Consider the following 15,531-nt stretch of genomic DNA (forward strand, 5'->3'; position numbering starts at 1 on the left):
AGGGAGCCAAGGCAAAGAGCCTCATCACAGCTGTTTTGCAAGGCACGATTTTTAAAGCCTGACGCTGAGAAGTTGATATCCCTGCGCCAAGCACACCCATCCCATTAAAACTGTGAAGACATAATGTGTGAAATTCAAACATACCCTTTCATATTGCTCAAATGGCTCAATAAGTTGATGTACTTTAACTAGGACATGTTTTAGTTGTGAAATACATATTTGTGCTTACAGTGTTGGAAGTTGTTTTTAATTTGCAGTAGGTTGCATGCCAAGAAAGAGATGGGTGTTCATATGTGGGGGGGGGGGACATTAAGGAAGTAGCTTGAGAGCAAAGAGGGCAGCAGCCTGAAAAGGGAAGCACTGACTTAGAATATTTCTGTGCTGCCTCTTCAGAGTCCTGCTTGAGGCAGCTTCCAAGTAAAATCTGCAATATAAGAAAACCATTAAAAACAAGCCATTAAAACACCATAAAACTAAAACGAACCATTAAAAAGCTGGTAAGATAAAAACCCTTCATGAAAAGATTGAATGAAAATATAGTTTTTAAGCATGGTGTTTAAAAAGACAGTGAAGCAGGTACCAGGCAAGACTCAAGAGGGAGGGCATTATGAAGGTAAGGGGCCACCACACACAAAAAAAATGCCTGGCCTCTAGTCATCACCCAGTCACCTCTGAAGGTGGGGGTCACAGAGAGCAGGGCTTGTGAGGCAAACCCTCACAATGGTCTGGATAATAATGACAGGAAATGGTCCTTCAGGTTCCTTGATCCCAAGCCATTTAGGACTTTCAAGGTAAGTGCCATCATTTTGAATGGTGCCTGGAAACAGTCAGGAACCAGTGCAGGCCTTTCAGAATATTTAGAATATTGCCCTGGGTACAGTCTTTACCTGGTGATTAATAACCAGGTATTGGGAAGCTAACTAGAAGCTTGTGACTTGTTAAATGCAAACCTTGTCACAATTGCCTGACAGGAACCCTTCTGGGATGGCAATATTCCAGCCCAGTTTAATACTGTGGGAGCTCTACTGGAAAGTGTGGAGTCAGCAAGACCTTATTTCCTGGAAGACCCAAATGAGGGAGATAGAGGTACAAGAAAGTTGAATAGAAAAGCAATAAGGTGGAAATATCCATGGATTTGGAAGATTAATGCAAGCTCCTTTAACCTTTAAAACACCATAATGCCTAGGACCCACATACCTTAAGGACCACCTTCTCCCATATGAACTTACACATTCACTCTGGTCACCTTCAGAAGCCCTGCATTGGTTGCCAACACCATGTGAGGCTGGGCAGGAGAGACCTAGATAAGGGCCTTCTCTATTGTGGCCCCAAAACTTTGGAACTTCCTTCCCAGAGAGGTTCGTTTGTTTCCCTCTAGTGGTGACTTTTTTGTTCACTTTAGCACACCCCTGATAATGGTTCTTGGCCATCCTCCCTGCTTCTGGTGTTGTTTATTTATGTGTTTTTATTTAAAGTTATCATTTGAAAATTTCTTTTCAGTTGTTTCTGTGTGTTTAAAATGTTTTATGTTTGCTGCCTTGGGGATCATGTTTTGAATAAATAAAATATATAGTTAAGATCATGGATAGCTGTGTGTTCCCTGCAGTGTTTGAAATCCTTTATCATCCTTCCCCACTATGATCTTGCTAAACAGTAACACAAAAATGAAAGGTGGAAATCACCAATATGACCCAAATTGGTCATATCTGCCTTTTGGAATACTGGGGGGAATTAGCTAGAGGCCAAAAGGCTATGCGAGTGGTCGGTAGGATACAGAGATCCGGTCTGCAAGAGAATCACTTGAAACTAAGGTTGTAGTAGAAGAGATTACAATTTTATTAAGGGATCAAGAATAACAACAATGTACACAAAAGCACACAGATTTAAGAAGCCTAAGAAGTAAAAGGAATGAGCAATAGTGGGGAGAAATTAGGAAATTGGGAAGGTGATAGAAATGAAGCAGTCCAAGAGATAGTGAGAGAAAGAGCCAGCATTTCTTATGGAGAGCGACATCGCTGCAAGTGCAAAGTGCAAAGAACTATGGATTTAGGGAATCTAGGAACAATTGACCCTTTAGCAATGATAAAGAGGAGTAATTCCTGGGAACAATGTGGAACTCTGTTCCCAAGCATGGACAATGCAATTGGAAATGATTTGATGAGATTAACCCTGGGAAAGCCCCAGACTTGATGACCCTCAATAGCTGAACAGAAGGTTTCTAGGATTAAGTTAAGGTTAGGAAAAGGACGCAGGGCAGTTACAGAAGGTTCAGTAATGCAATTAGAGAATGGACCTTTGTAAGTTCATTGTAGGACCAAAGCAAGATGTGTTTCTGCATTCCTACATTCCTGCTGGGTGACTTTGGGCTAGGGACAGTTTTTTTGGAACTCTCTCAGCCCCACCAACCTCACAAGGTGTCTGTTATCGGGAGAGGCAGGGAAAGGAGCTTGTAAGCCACCTTGAGTCTCCTTACAGGAGAGAAAGGTGGGGTATAAATCCAAACTCTTCTTCTTTCACATGGCTGGGCTGGTGTTAACCAGATTTGAAACAACTGTACCCTTAGGAGGTGCATTGTTTGAAACTCTGGCTCATTCCGCACATGCAGAATAATGCACTTTCAAACTGCTTTCAGTGCTCTTTGAAGCTGTGCGGAATAGCAAAATCCACTTGCAAACAGTTGTGAAAGTGGTTTGAAAACGCATTATTTTGCATGTGCAGAAGGGGTCTCTGTGTTCCTAATTCAAGCGGAGAAAAATATTGCCACATGTCAGGCAGACACTCTTAATATCAAACCCCTGCTTATTTACTGAATCAAAACTGGCATCCATCTTGCCCTTGTTCTGCTCCATGAGGGAAGAATGTACCTTATATCAAGGTTTTTGTGGGCAGGACACAATAGCTGATCCCAGCAAAATCCCATTGTTTTGATGACAGATCTTCCTGCTATCACCAGCATCTACTGTATGTCTATGGTGAATATTTCAAGCATGCTCACCAGAATGCAGTGCTGCAAAAGAAACCTGACCCTTGCAAGGGAAGGGGAGGGAGGGAGGGGAGGGAGGGAGGGGTGGCATGCAAGGGAGGGGAGGGAGAGGGAGTGGGTCCAGCATCTGGACATGGCCCACCCACCCTAGTGGAGGAAGGGGGAGGGGAGGGAGGGGTGGGTGGGTGGGTGGGGTGGGGTGGCATGCAAGGGAAGGGGAAGAGGGGACTCGCAGGACATTGCCGTCCTAGAGTCTAGTTCACACTTGGCTTTTTAAACTCATCAAAGCTTCAGAACTGCTCTGCTGGATCATTCTGTTGTCCCATCCAATTCATTTCTCACTCCAATTGCAGCCAGATAGCCAGATAGACCTGGGAAGTCTCTGAGCAATGAGTGAGCAAGCACATAAAACCTGCTTGCATGTTTTCCCTGACTGATCTCTCTGGAATGCCTATTCCATTAAAGTTTTTTCTTTAATGGAAAAGAGCTGGTGAGGTTACAAGTGGTGAGCACTTGACTTCTCCCTCCTTGCTGAACCACTAATTGAGGTAATTGATACTTTTTTGAGGGCTGAACTAGACATTATAAGCTAGATGTTGCATACTGACTCACTTCCCCCTGCCCTACAGCAAATGTGCAGAATGTCACTTTAAAAAAATCTGGAGGAACTTGATTCAGGTTGGTACTGTAGTATGGGGGGAGCTGGACTCCTGCCTTCCCTCCCTGTGCCTTTCCTGAGCTGAAACAGCTGCTGGGAGAATGCAAAAAGATGGAAAGAATTTACCCTGGATTGTTTCAATCAGGAAATGATACAGTGAAGGCAGGAGTGCCCCCAAATCGCTGTTCCAAGCAGAATCAGACTCTTCTTTTTTAAGTGACTTTTTTTTGCAGCAGCTGCGTGTCTGTAGGGAAACTGGGTCTAAGGAACTTAGATTGAAATCTTGAAATACTGTAATGTCTAATTTTGTCCTAAGCGTTGTCACCCCAGGAAGCTGATCATGCACCCAGTAATTTCTGGGAAACTGAAATTGATGACCGTTCTATTTCTGGTTCTCCTCTGCTATTTTATTAGATTACAAACAAGTAACTATACATGTGATAGAGTTCCTTTATATGTGCTATTGGCACTCTGAAAGACGTGCTAAAATTTCCTGCAAGTAAATTCTCCAGAGGTTTAAGTGTCCAAAAGTATTCAATTGACAGTTTGTGCTAGATTGTGCATGTTTGTCAATGGCCCATTCTGCACAGCACGAATAAAACATTTTCAGGGTGGAAATGAAAGCGTTTTGGAGTGGAATTTTCCGGTGCCCCCCCCCCCATTTTTTTTCAAAACACTTTTTGTGCTCAAAACATTTTTTCTGAATACATTAAACTACCAATTTTTTTCCTGAAACCATTTCGAAACCATTTCCTGCTTATTATTCAGAAAGCAGGAAATATTTTATTTTTCTTGCCTGACTTCAACGCTTCCATTTTCATTTTCTCCACAGCCCACACTCACCATTTTCTGCAGCTGCAGGGACTCTCCATGCTACTTAGGTTTGACCCTGCTTAGCTTTTAAGATCTGGGCCACCTAGGTCCGGGCAATTAATAAATACCATCAAATTGCAATCAACTTATGGCTACCCATCATTGGGATTTAAAGGCAAGAGATGTTTAGATGTTGTTTGCCATTGTCTGCCTCTGCATTTCAACCCTGGACTTCTTGATGGCCTCTCATCCAAATTCTCACCATGGTTCTAGCCAAGTTCTAATCCTGATCTCCCATCCAAGTTCTAACCTTGAAGCAAGCCTTTATTGGCATAGACAGCAGTACAACAATAATAAAAACAGATTAAAAAGCATATACAATACAGGATATACGTGTTAGGATGAAGGAAATCTACTGGCATTTAGTAGTTTCCAGGAGAAAGTCTGCCACTGTCATACAGAGAGAAGGATCAGGGTTGTCGAACAAGTGGTGTAATCTAATTAAATCGGGGAGATCTGGTAAATGTAAAGGAGTGAGATTCACATACTTGGATCTGATTTCCTTGAATCTGAGACAGTGAAGTGATTGGTGGGCCAGAGATTCAACTGAGCCATTGTTACATGGGCACAATCTTTTAGCCTTTTCTTGCTTATTAAATCTGCCATGTAACAAGGCAGAAGGCATAACATTATACCTTGCGAGCATTATGGCTCTCCTTTGAACAGGGTTTATTAAGCAATACAGGTAGTGTGCCAAGTGGCCCCATTCAAATGGGAGAGAAAAATACAGTTCTAAACAAACCTGCTTAGCTTCTGAGATCTTAAGTGAACACAAGAGACATTCAGAGGTGGTTTCCCATTGCCTGCCTCCACATAGCAACCCTGGACTTCCTTGGGGGTTGCTCATCCACATACTAAACAACCCTGCTTAGCTTCCAAAATGTGACAAAATCAGGCTAGCCTGGCCTGCCTCAACAGGTCAGGGCTGGTAACTCTTAACATGGCCCCTAGATAGATATTTGGAAAGAAACAAAACATTATTTTAAGTGGAGATGACCTGGAACATTTGATGTGTCTCAATGAAAACTTGAATCTCAGTTGACATTACTCAAATTTTGCTTAGATGATTCAGCTGAGAAAGAGCCCTCAATTTGCTCAAACTTCCATTTAAAATGAAATGTTGGCGTTAATGCTAATTGCAAGCATAGCCATTCCTTCAGTGTCTTGGTGTCCCCACTGATAATCTTATTTAAGTAAAGTTTAAAGTTTGTCCAGCAGTTTGTAATGTGAAATGTAAAGCTGTCTGGAAATCAGAACAGGATGTCTGTTACTGTAATAGAAGGTACGTTTACATTAAGGATGAAATAAAAAAAATCCACCTATTAAATCTGAAACTGTACATTAATGTTCGCTGTTATTCCCCTTCCAAATATTCTGTATAGGCGGCATTGAAAAGTCAGTGATATATCTGATTAAAATTGAAATTGTTTGGCAGTTCCTGCTTGGGAAAAAAGCCTCAGAGGAGTTCCTTGAAATGCTAAAAGACTATTAATAAGATTAGAAAATTTCTGGGGAATTCATAGACAGCCACAAAATTCTCCCTGAAATAGCACAGAAGATGAATACCAAGGGAAGATGCAAGGGTAGTGAAATATCTTGTGGGCAAAACATATTTCTGGAGGCAACTGAAACCTTCAGAACAAAAAATAACAATAATAATGCATCCTGTGAAAATGGATCCTTAGCAGGTCTAGTCAGAGCTCTACTCAAGTCCATTCAAGGAGGACTACACACTAGAAAAGGACTCCCTGACCTTTCTAAGTCTTTCTAAGTCTCTGGACACTACAAAATGGCGGAGCCAGTGACAAAATGTCAGGAGTGAGATGGTGTATTACTCCAATAGTTACTTTAAACATTTCATGCAGAATGTTTTCTTGCCTATACCTTCAGTATTGCAGGGATGAAACGAGCTGTGGTGAAAGCCAGAGACGGAGCACTCACAGGAACATGTGGTGTCACATGTCTCCTGGTGTATGCCAGCTGGTCACGTGGGGTGTGTGTGGAGAATCACCCTCCAAACCTCTCCCTCGGCCCTGCCCCACCCTGCCAGGCTGCTCCTTCAACTGGAGCAGACTTTGCACCGGGTACCATTCCCTCCCTACGCCCCTGGGTGAAAGCTGCTGTCAAAAACAATTTTTTAAATCTGCAAATGAGATTCAAGGGGCAATCAAATCTCCACCTTCCCCTCCCCCCCACATGCTCACAAACTTTTTAAAACACTTGTCAGATGCCAGAAAAGATGTCAATGAGCATCATGGCACCCCTGGACAGAATGTTGGGGAACCCCGCCCTAGCAAGTGTTCTCGGGATTGCCTCCAACATTTTGTATTGTTGTTTCACAAAACTCACATTCTCCTTACATGCCAGCTAGGAAGCTGAAAGAGAGCAGTGATGTACTAGATTTGTTTCTTTGTGATACGAGGTTTGAATCAGGTTGCTAATCAACTGGCTGATGGGGGAGATGTCCGAAAAAAATATATACTTGGTTTGGGGGATCATTACTGTATTAAAATAAACCCATTGCCCCTGTATCTGTAGTGAGTAATGAACAGCTAGCTCTAGCCAACATGGCGCAATAGCATTCTGATTCTATTGTTTTTTAACACAGAAACACTGTTTCTGATTTTATGCCACGGCGATCAATATTTGCATAAAATCAAAACATCCTTTAACAGGTTTGTGTTTGACATCTGCATTCCTGAGAAATCCCCCCATGCCCAAGTCGATTTAAGCCTTCAGTTTGCTCTCTGTATCAATGGTGGTTGTCAGTCGAGGCATAATGAAAATTTAATCGCTCCAAAGTGCACTTTGTTTTTGATCAACACAAGAAAAAGGCAAGCCTGCAGCAGCAGTGCCATTCGGACCATCTCTACAGAGTCTTGTCACTTTAAATCACTTGCCACGTTTACTTAGAAAGATGCAACGTGGTCTTTTGGAACAGAATGCACGCACAAGCCCCCCCATCCCCCCACCCCCCATCTCAGGATTGAAGAGATGAGGCTGTAATTGTGAGAGACACGTGATTTGAGAAAACACAAGCTGTGGCTACTCTCTTGCCTAATGTCTATCAATAGTACATTAATAAAATATTTGGAAAGATAAAGTGCTCTGAGCAACAACGCAACAGCCTGGAACTGGGCTATTGTTGTGCCATTAAGTCAAGGATTACAGATGGAGGATTCTTTGTTCCCATCACTTTCAGTTCTTTTACCACACACACCCCAATCCTGATGTTCTAAAAAAGTACTTTGAAACAGCCTAACAAGGAATCTGTTGAGCATGACCTGATCCTCCAAACAGTGGGAAGTTCTGTGGGAAATGTCCCATCATTTGGCCTCCTTTGGAGGACAGAGTGTTGATAGACCTCATGGTTGGCCACTGATGGGGAATAAGGGTAGGGTTTCCAGGTCCACATTGGTAAATTATGGGAGATTCGGGGAGGGAGCCTAGGATGAATAGAGGAGGACTTTTTTTTAAATATTCCACCTTTTGATGAGTCTCAGTGGCTTGCAAAGTCCTTCCTTTCCCCTCTCCACAATGCACCCCTTGGGAGGTAGGTGGAGATGAGAGAGTTTGGAGGGAACTGTGACTAGCCCAAGGTCACCCAGCAGGCTTGATGTGTAGGAGTTGGGAAACTAATCCAGTTCACCAGATTAGAGGTCACTGTTCTTAACCACTACATTATGCTGAAGACTTCAGCGAGATACAAAGCCGTAGAGCCCACCATTTGAAGCATCCATTTTCTCCTGGGAAACTCCTTCCCTTCCTCTCCCCACAACAGACTCCTTGTGAAGTAGATGGGACTGAGAGAGTTCAGAGAGAACTGTGACTGGCCCAAGATCACCCAGCAAACTTCATGTGGAGGAGTGGGGAATCAACCCTGGTTCTCCAGATTAGAGTCCACCGCTCTTAACCAGTACACTACACTCTTAACTGCTACACCATACTAATCTTGACTACAAAGAAGCTTTGAAGGGAGAACTTTAAGGCATTACAAGCCTCTAAACTTCTTCCCCTAAACAAATGCTGCCAATCCCAGGTACTGCTGTCTGATCTCTGGAGAGAGACACTTAAATTGGAGGAGGTTTTCTTAGATTCTATGTTTATTTAAGAGACCCTTAATATCTCCCTGGATGACTGCGTTATCTTAGAGCTATTCTGTCATGAAACTCTCTGGACGAACTTGTCCAACCACACTTCTTCCGCCTAACTGACCTCAGAAGGGTGTTGTGATGATAAATGATTTCTTAAATGATTCCTACATGCAAAAAAAGGAACATTCTGACCATCTGTGGCCTGCCCCAGAAGGAACTACACGCCCATTTTTGTGTCACCTGGAAACAACAGCCCATGACAATAATACATAAATCAGGACTCTTTGGCTAAAACTTTGAAAAGAGAAAAAAACCATTAGCAAAGCTGTGTCATACTATTTGAAGCCACGCACACCTATTCCCGCTGGAGTGAGATTTCAGGAGGGATATGAAGTAGCAGTAATTTTTATGAGCGCTAATATTTATGCATCTCAAGAATTTGGATTGCTGCTGGTAAGATTTAGGGTTTTCCACCTACATCCTTCCAGCATCTGTCAAAGAGCCTTTTTGTCAGAGGGATCAAAAAGAAAGCCCAGTAATATGTTTAAATGTTTGGCTGTGTCATTAATAATTACAAGTCTGAATCAGATTGTGGAAGGATTAGAGTTCTATATATATACCTTTCTTGCAACTGCAGTAACTGTTATTCCCCATTGGCAGTGTTACAAGAAATACCGGAATTGGTCTTAGTATAAAGAAATGAAAAAGTCTGGCATGTAGCAGGTGGAAAAGCATTAGTGAACAAAATCCAGTACAAGTCCTGTACGTCTGCCACATTTAAGTCCCATTGGAATTATCTCAGATTTGTAATGGAATTTAAATCCTGTGATGCATAGGCACATATGTTTTTCTAAGCTATATAGTTAAGAAAAATGCCTTAGGACTGGATCCAACCAGTTTTTCTATTGGTGAAAAAGGGGACAAAGGCTTTAATCCCTCTCCCCAAAATCTTATATGGGGGATTGGGGATCCAACCCTTAGTTTGTTTTCCAAAGAGAGCTGATCGGTAGGTAACATATTGAAAGAGAGAAGTTCAATGCTCACCTGAACATCATAAAAATACATTTTGGCACAAGAACAAAGTCTGAGTGCAGTAGCACTTTGAAGACCAACAGAATTTTCTGGCTATAAGCTTTTGGGAATCAGAGTTCAGTTCACTAGACGGAGATAGAATGAAGGTCCATCAGTACTTATATCCATGTCAGATGGCAGGAGGATGTTACAAAAGAAGGGCCAGTCAGAGTCCAGATGCAGAGGTAAAGTGTGATGCGTAATCAGCTTGATTAGAGCTGGGGAGGTATTCACAGAGGAGGGAAATGCAGGAAATCAACATCTATAATGCAACCGGAAACCTATGCCCCTATTCAGCCCTGGGCAGGGTCCCTTGTCCTGAATTTAGTCTCGTTCAGCAGAATTCCGGTTTCATCAGAGCTTGGAAGCTAAGCCAGGATGACGCTCGGATGGGGAGCACCAAAGAAAACTGTGGCTGCTGGAGGAAGGCAAAGGCGAACCACATTTTCTCAACCCTTGCCTTGGAAACCCCATTCAGTGAAAGTTGATAGAGTCACTGGGAATCGGTTGCGACTCGACAATACAATTTACCTTTTTCCAATGCATAGTTTGTTAGAAGGACTTTGTGCAATCTCTTAACCTCAGAAAGGGATTATAGAAAGTCAGATTGATAGATATGTTCGGACCTGTGCACCCCTTGCTTTCTACAGCCCTGAGGCAATCCCTTTGCCATACAGATTGCTACGCTTGTGGAACTGTCTTTTCTTTCTGTCACTTTCTCTCTTGCCCTTTTTCTCTCCCTCTTGCTACTATGACAGCAGGACATGTTGTGTGTGCCTCCATATAACCTATCGAGTTAGACGAGATGAAAATCATATCTCTGTCCTGTTTAGAATGGTGCTCCTTACAATCAAGGACTCATATTAGTTTGCGAAGATAAAAGTCTCTGTATTTAACTGTTCTCTGTAGCAGCACACACACCCAGTAATACTGCTGTGCCACATGCCTTGGACACTCTCATAATTTAATATGACATCACAATTTTGTTGCCAGTTGGAAGATACTTTAGCAATGGATGCACTTGCCCAGATCTTAAGGCCTCTGGACTGCATCCTGTGTAGAATGCAAGGCATAGTGCCCCAGGCTTCTTAGAGGATAGAAAGGAAACATGAAAAATGAATAGATATGGTGATACTGGATTGAGCTGATGGGGTGGATCCAACCAACATCCAAGGAATGTTCTTTTAGTCAAAGAATACTTCCTCCAATTAAAGTGGCTCTTTTTCTTCTTTAGAGGTAGAGATGACAGTCCCCAGGTGGAACCTGTGGATCCCTCCGACTTACAGCTCTTCTCCAGACTACAGAGATAGTTCCTTTAAACAGAATGGACATTTTGGATGATGGGCTCTGTGACTTGTATCCTACTGAGGCTCCTGTCCTCTAGAACAGGGGTCTGCAACCTGTGGCTCTCCAGATGTTCATGAACTACAATTCCCATCAACCCCTGCCAGCATGGCCAATTGGTCATGTTGGCAGGGGCTGATGGAATTTGTAGTCCATGAACATCTGGAGAGTCACAGGTTGCAGACCCCTGCTCTAGAAGGTTCCATGCCCAAATCTCCATCAGTTTTCCAGCTTGGAGATGGCTGTCACAGGAGGCACAGCCCATCCCACATCCATGGCCAGAAGGAACCTGGCAACCATGGTTGGTGGAAGGTTCCAAACTTTGGTCAGTAGAGTGATAATCTAGAGATAGGAACCACCCCACTATTAGGTTGTATCTTTGGTTCTTCTAGAAAGAGGAATGGGAAATGGCTGCTTCCCACTGAAAATAAAACAGCTAAGGCATCAAATGTTATGAGGATGATCTGTTACCCAGCTTTATATGCCAGACCTTGATGTGTGCACTTCAGACATTTATTTGTTTGTTCAAGCTGTTGTTACCTCACTTCTGTCCCATTAGAGTCACCAGCTCTGGATTGAAAAATCCCTGGAGATTTGGAGGTGGAGCCTGGAGAAGATTGAGTTTGGGGAGGGAAGGATTTTTTGTGGGATACAGTGTCTGTTGGGGGTTCACCTAAGCGGCCTTGGAAATGTGAAGGGCCATGTGTCACATGCCCAGGCAGGGGCTGCCAGTTTGGCCTACACTCCCAGGTAGTAAGGGAAGACCACACAGTGGCCAGTGCCCAGTGGGATCCTTGACTTGCTACTCCTTGCTTCTTCCCCAGCTGATGGGTGGGGAAATATAGTGCTCAACGGTTTTAAGATGGATTGCTCGACCCCTGGACCCATTCCTAACTTACGCCTTAGCTTCTCTAGCATGAACTCAATAAACAGCTGTGGGCAGCTAATTTTACCAAATAAAAGCTTTCGAGTGGTTTATTTAGCACAGAGCTCCCCACCAATCCCCTCCCGAGCACGGCAAGGTGCATTATCCACAGGTGCATTTACCATTCCAGCATTCAGGAACAAAAAAAAAATCTTAATAGACATGATTCCAGGAGGTTGGTTACTCATGTTTGAATGTACCATAATTAGACACTTAAACACAAATATATAGGCTGGATCCCCCAACTTTTTGAGCCTGTGGTCACATTTGGAATTCTGGCACAGCATGGTGGGGGCACAGCAACAAAATAGCTGCCACAAAATGGCAGCCGTAGGAGGCGGATTGGCGGAACCAGTTACAAATTACTTGCTACAGTTTAACTTCAGTAGCTTATGCTTATGTTGTGCTGACAACTGCTGCCTCAGCTACATTAAAAAAGTCTTTACAGTCGGATCTCCAATAGTCAGGCAGAAGTGTTGCTGGGCAAAAGCCCGACCTGGCCCTGCCCTTCCTAAAAACAAAAAAGCACATGTCGGGCATGAGATAAGACATCAGTGGACATCATGCCTCCCAAGAATGCCATGTTCAGGACCCCTGATATGGAGTTATTACCACCCATTAGCCACAATTGCTAATTAGAAGCTCTGAGTCCAGAGACATTTGTCTCTCAGGCCCCTTCCACACATTCAGAACAATGCACTTTCAATCCATTTTCAACGCACTTTGCAGTTGGATTTTACTATGAAGAATAACAAAATCCATTTGCAAACAATTGTGAAAATGGATTGAAAGTGCATTATTCTGCATGTGCTGAAGGGGCCTAACAGATGTTGTGGACCAATTGCAGGGGAGGGTCTTCATGTGGCAATAAAGTGTATTTTTGATACCACAGATTTGATAACCCTGAAGCAAGAAATCATATACCCCGCAAATTGAACGAGTTTTGCCATTATCTGAAAAGTATTTTGGTTCATTCCTCCTCATGACAGAGAAACATGTTTTTTTAGCATTTGAGATTTGAAGCAAAATGGGTGATAAATAATTACGACAAAATCTTCTGCCAGCGATGCTACAGATGCACTTTTAGATCAGAACAACAGAGCATAGCTTTTTTTCCTCCCTCACAGATTTCATAAAACTGAAGTCCTCTGGATATTGTTTTGACAAAAAAGGCAATAGGATATTAATATTTCATTTTGTTTCTATTCTATTATGTATTTCCTTCATTTTCAACAGGCAGTTAAAATTCTCTTTCCTCTTTTGCTTCTTTTTAGAGACTTCTGAAATGGCATAAAAGCAAAGGAATTCTACAAATAAAATGTGTGTGTGTGAAATGTGTGTTTGTGTATGTAGATTTTTCTTTTGTGCTTAACCTGAAACAATGTAGTCTCTGGAGCCAAAAGCAAGGCACCAACCAACATGATGGTTCATTGATAAATTTCCTGGTTTTGCTTCTTGGGGACTTGTTGCCATCTTTGGCTTGAAAAAATTCCTGGAAGATGGAGGAAGAAGATTTTGGATTCATGCTCTGCTTTTCTCTCCTGTATGGAGACTCAAGGTGCTTACAAACTCCTTTCCTTCCTCCTCCCACATGAGACACTTGTGAGGTAGGTGGGACTGATAGAGTTCACAAGAACTGTGACTATTGCAAGATCCCACAAGAGGCTTCATGTGATGGAACAGGAAAACAAATCCAGTTTACCAGCTAAGAGTTCACCGTTCACGTGGAGGAGTGGGGAACCAAAACCAGTTTCTTCAGATTAGAGTCTGCAGCTCTTAAGCACTGCACCACTACATCATCCTGGTGGAGTCAGGGTAACAGAGTTTGGGGAGGTGAGAAGGCTCACTGGGATGTGATGTCACCCTGGAACTTCTGTTTCTCCTAGACTTTGTGATATGCCAAATGACATTTTGCCCTCCAAAGGTGCCATTTTATCCTGGGGAACTGATTTCTGTAATCTGGAGATCAGTTGTAATTCTGAGGAAACTCCAAGATCTCATGCCCTGATGTCCTAGATTTGTTGAGGTGGGTGCTGGCTCATGAAATTGCATGCTGCAACAGATGTGTTTGTTTTTATGGTACCTCTCTAGAATTAGGATTTGTGAATCAAAAGTTTGGGCTGCCATATTTCACTTAGGCTACCCTGCAGTGATGTCAAAAACATGCATCAGCACAGAATAGGAGCCTACAGATGTGTTTAGTGCCTTCTTTTAAGGCAGACTACTGTCCACTATGGTTTGTTCTAATTGACATTGATTCTCCTAAGCCCCTGGGGACTTTCCAAATCAACCAAATGCAGTGGTGTAGCACCCACGGGACAGGGGGGCGATGCCCCAGGCGGAGCTGAGGCAGAGTGTGGCTGGATCATGGAGGGGGCATGCTGGGGGCATTCCGTGGCAGGGGCGCAGTTTCCCCCTCACTCTGCCTCTGACCAAATAAATTCATGTGTGTATATGTGTGTGTGTGTGTGTGTGTGTGTGTGTGTGTGTGTGTGTGTGTGTGTGTGTAAAAATGTGTGTGTGTGTAAAATAATTTTCAAATCTCTTCGTTGAACAAAATCAGAGCATTCTTATATAGAAACTGTACTGCTGAATATAAGCCCTGATGTATTTTATATATCATGGTATCTTTTATATGTAATGACAAGGGACATCTTTTGCTATCAGCTTTCTGCAGATATCAGCTTTAGACTACCATATCAGTTTCTACTGAGACAGGCAGAAGCTACCATATCAAACTGAACAACAGCTGGACAGTAGCGAAATCTGCATCAAATAAAGTCTCAAAGGTAAGTATCATTATTCTTGCATTTCGCTCCCCCTCCCCCCAAACATATATACTTCCTTTGAAATGTAGAAGACTTTACATTGTTAAATTCATCTTTGGGTAACTGTATTCAAATTCAATACCAGGTTTACTCACAAGGCCATTTTAAATATTTGGGGTATTTTCCATCACTGGTGAGGGATTGGGTGGGTAGCTAGGTGGGGCTGAGAGAGTTCTAGAGTTCTCACTAGCTCCAGTCTCTGCTTCCCAAGAAAGTGAATGTATGCTCTCCAAGAGCCTTAGGAATTTTGGTTCCCTGTAGATTAGGGGTCAGCTACCTCGCCAGAGCCCTTCAGGGGAGGGCGGTATATAAAATTAATAAATAACAACAACAGCAGCAGCAGCAACAAGATGTCACTCTTACAATGCAGAGTCTTCATGTGAGCACATTTTAACATCATTTGTTACTGAAGGTTACTGAAGGTAGATACCAACGAATTCCCTTTCCCAAAAGTGTCTGCAGCTATGGAAGTGACCGTCCTAACACACTTTCACGTATCCTCTTTGACTGGCAACTATTCCTCAGTCTGAGAAACAAGTTTCTCCACCCCGTGGTCTCACAGTTCCAAAACCACCCCAATGCCCAACTGATGTATTTACTGCTGGAAGATAGGTAAACTCTCATCTACTGTTGCCACCTATCTTGCCTTAATTCTCAAAACAAAATCTCTTAAAGACTTGTGATCAATTTTTCAACAATGACCTTGCCATGTGGCTATATACATTTTTTTAGATGGACCTAATTTATCGTAACAG

The sequence above is a fragment of the Sphaerodactylus townsendi genome, linkage group LG04 (assembly GCF_021028975.2).
Source record: "Sphaerodactylus townsendi isolate TG3544 linkage group LG04, MPM_Stown_v2.3, whole genome shotgun sequence".
NCBI classification, from domain to species: Eukaryota; Metazoa; Chordata; class Lepidosauria; order Squamata; family Sphaerodactylidae; genus Sphaerodactylus; species Sphaerodactylus townsendi.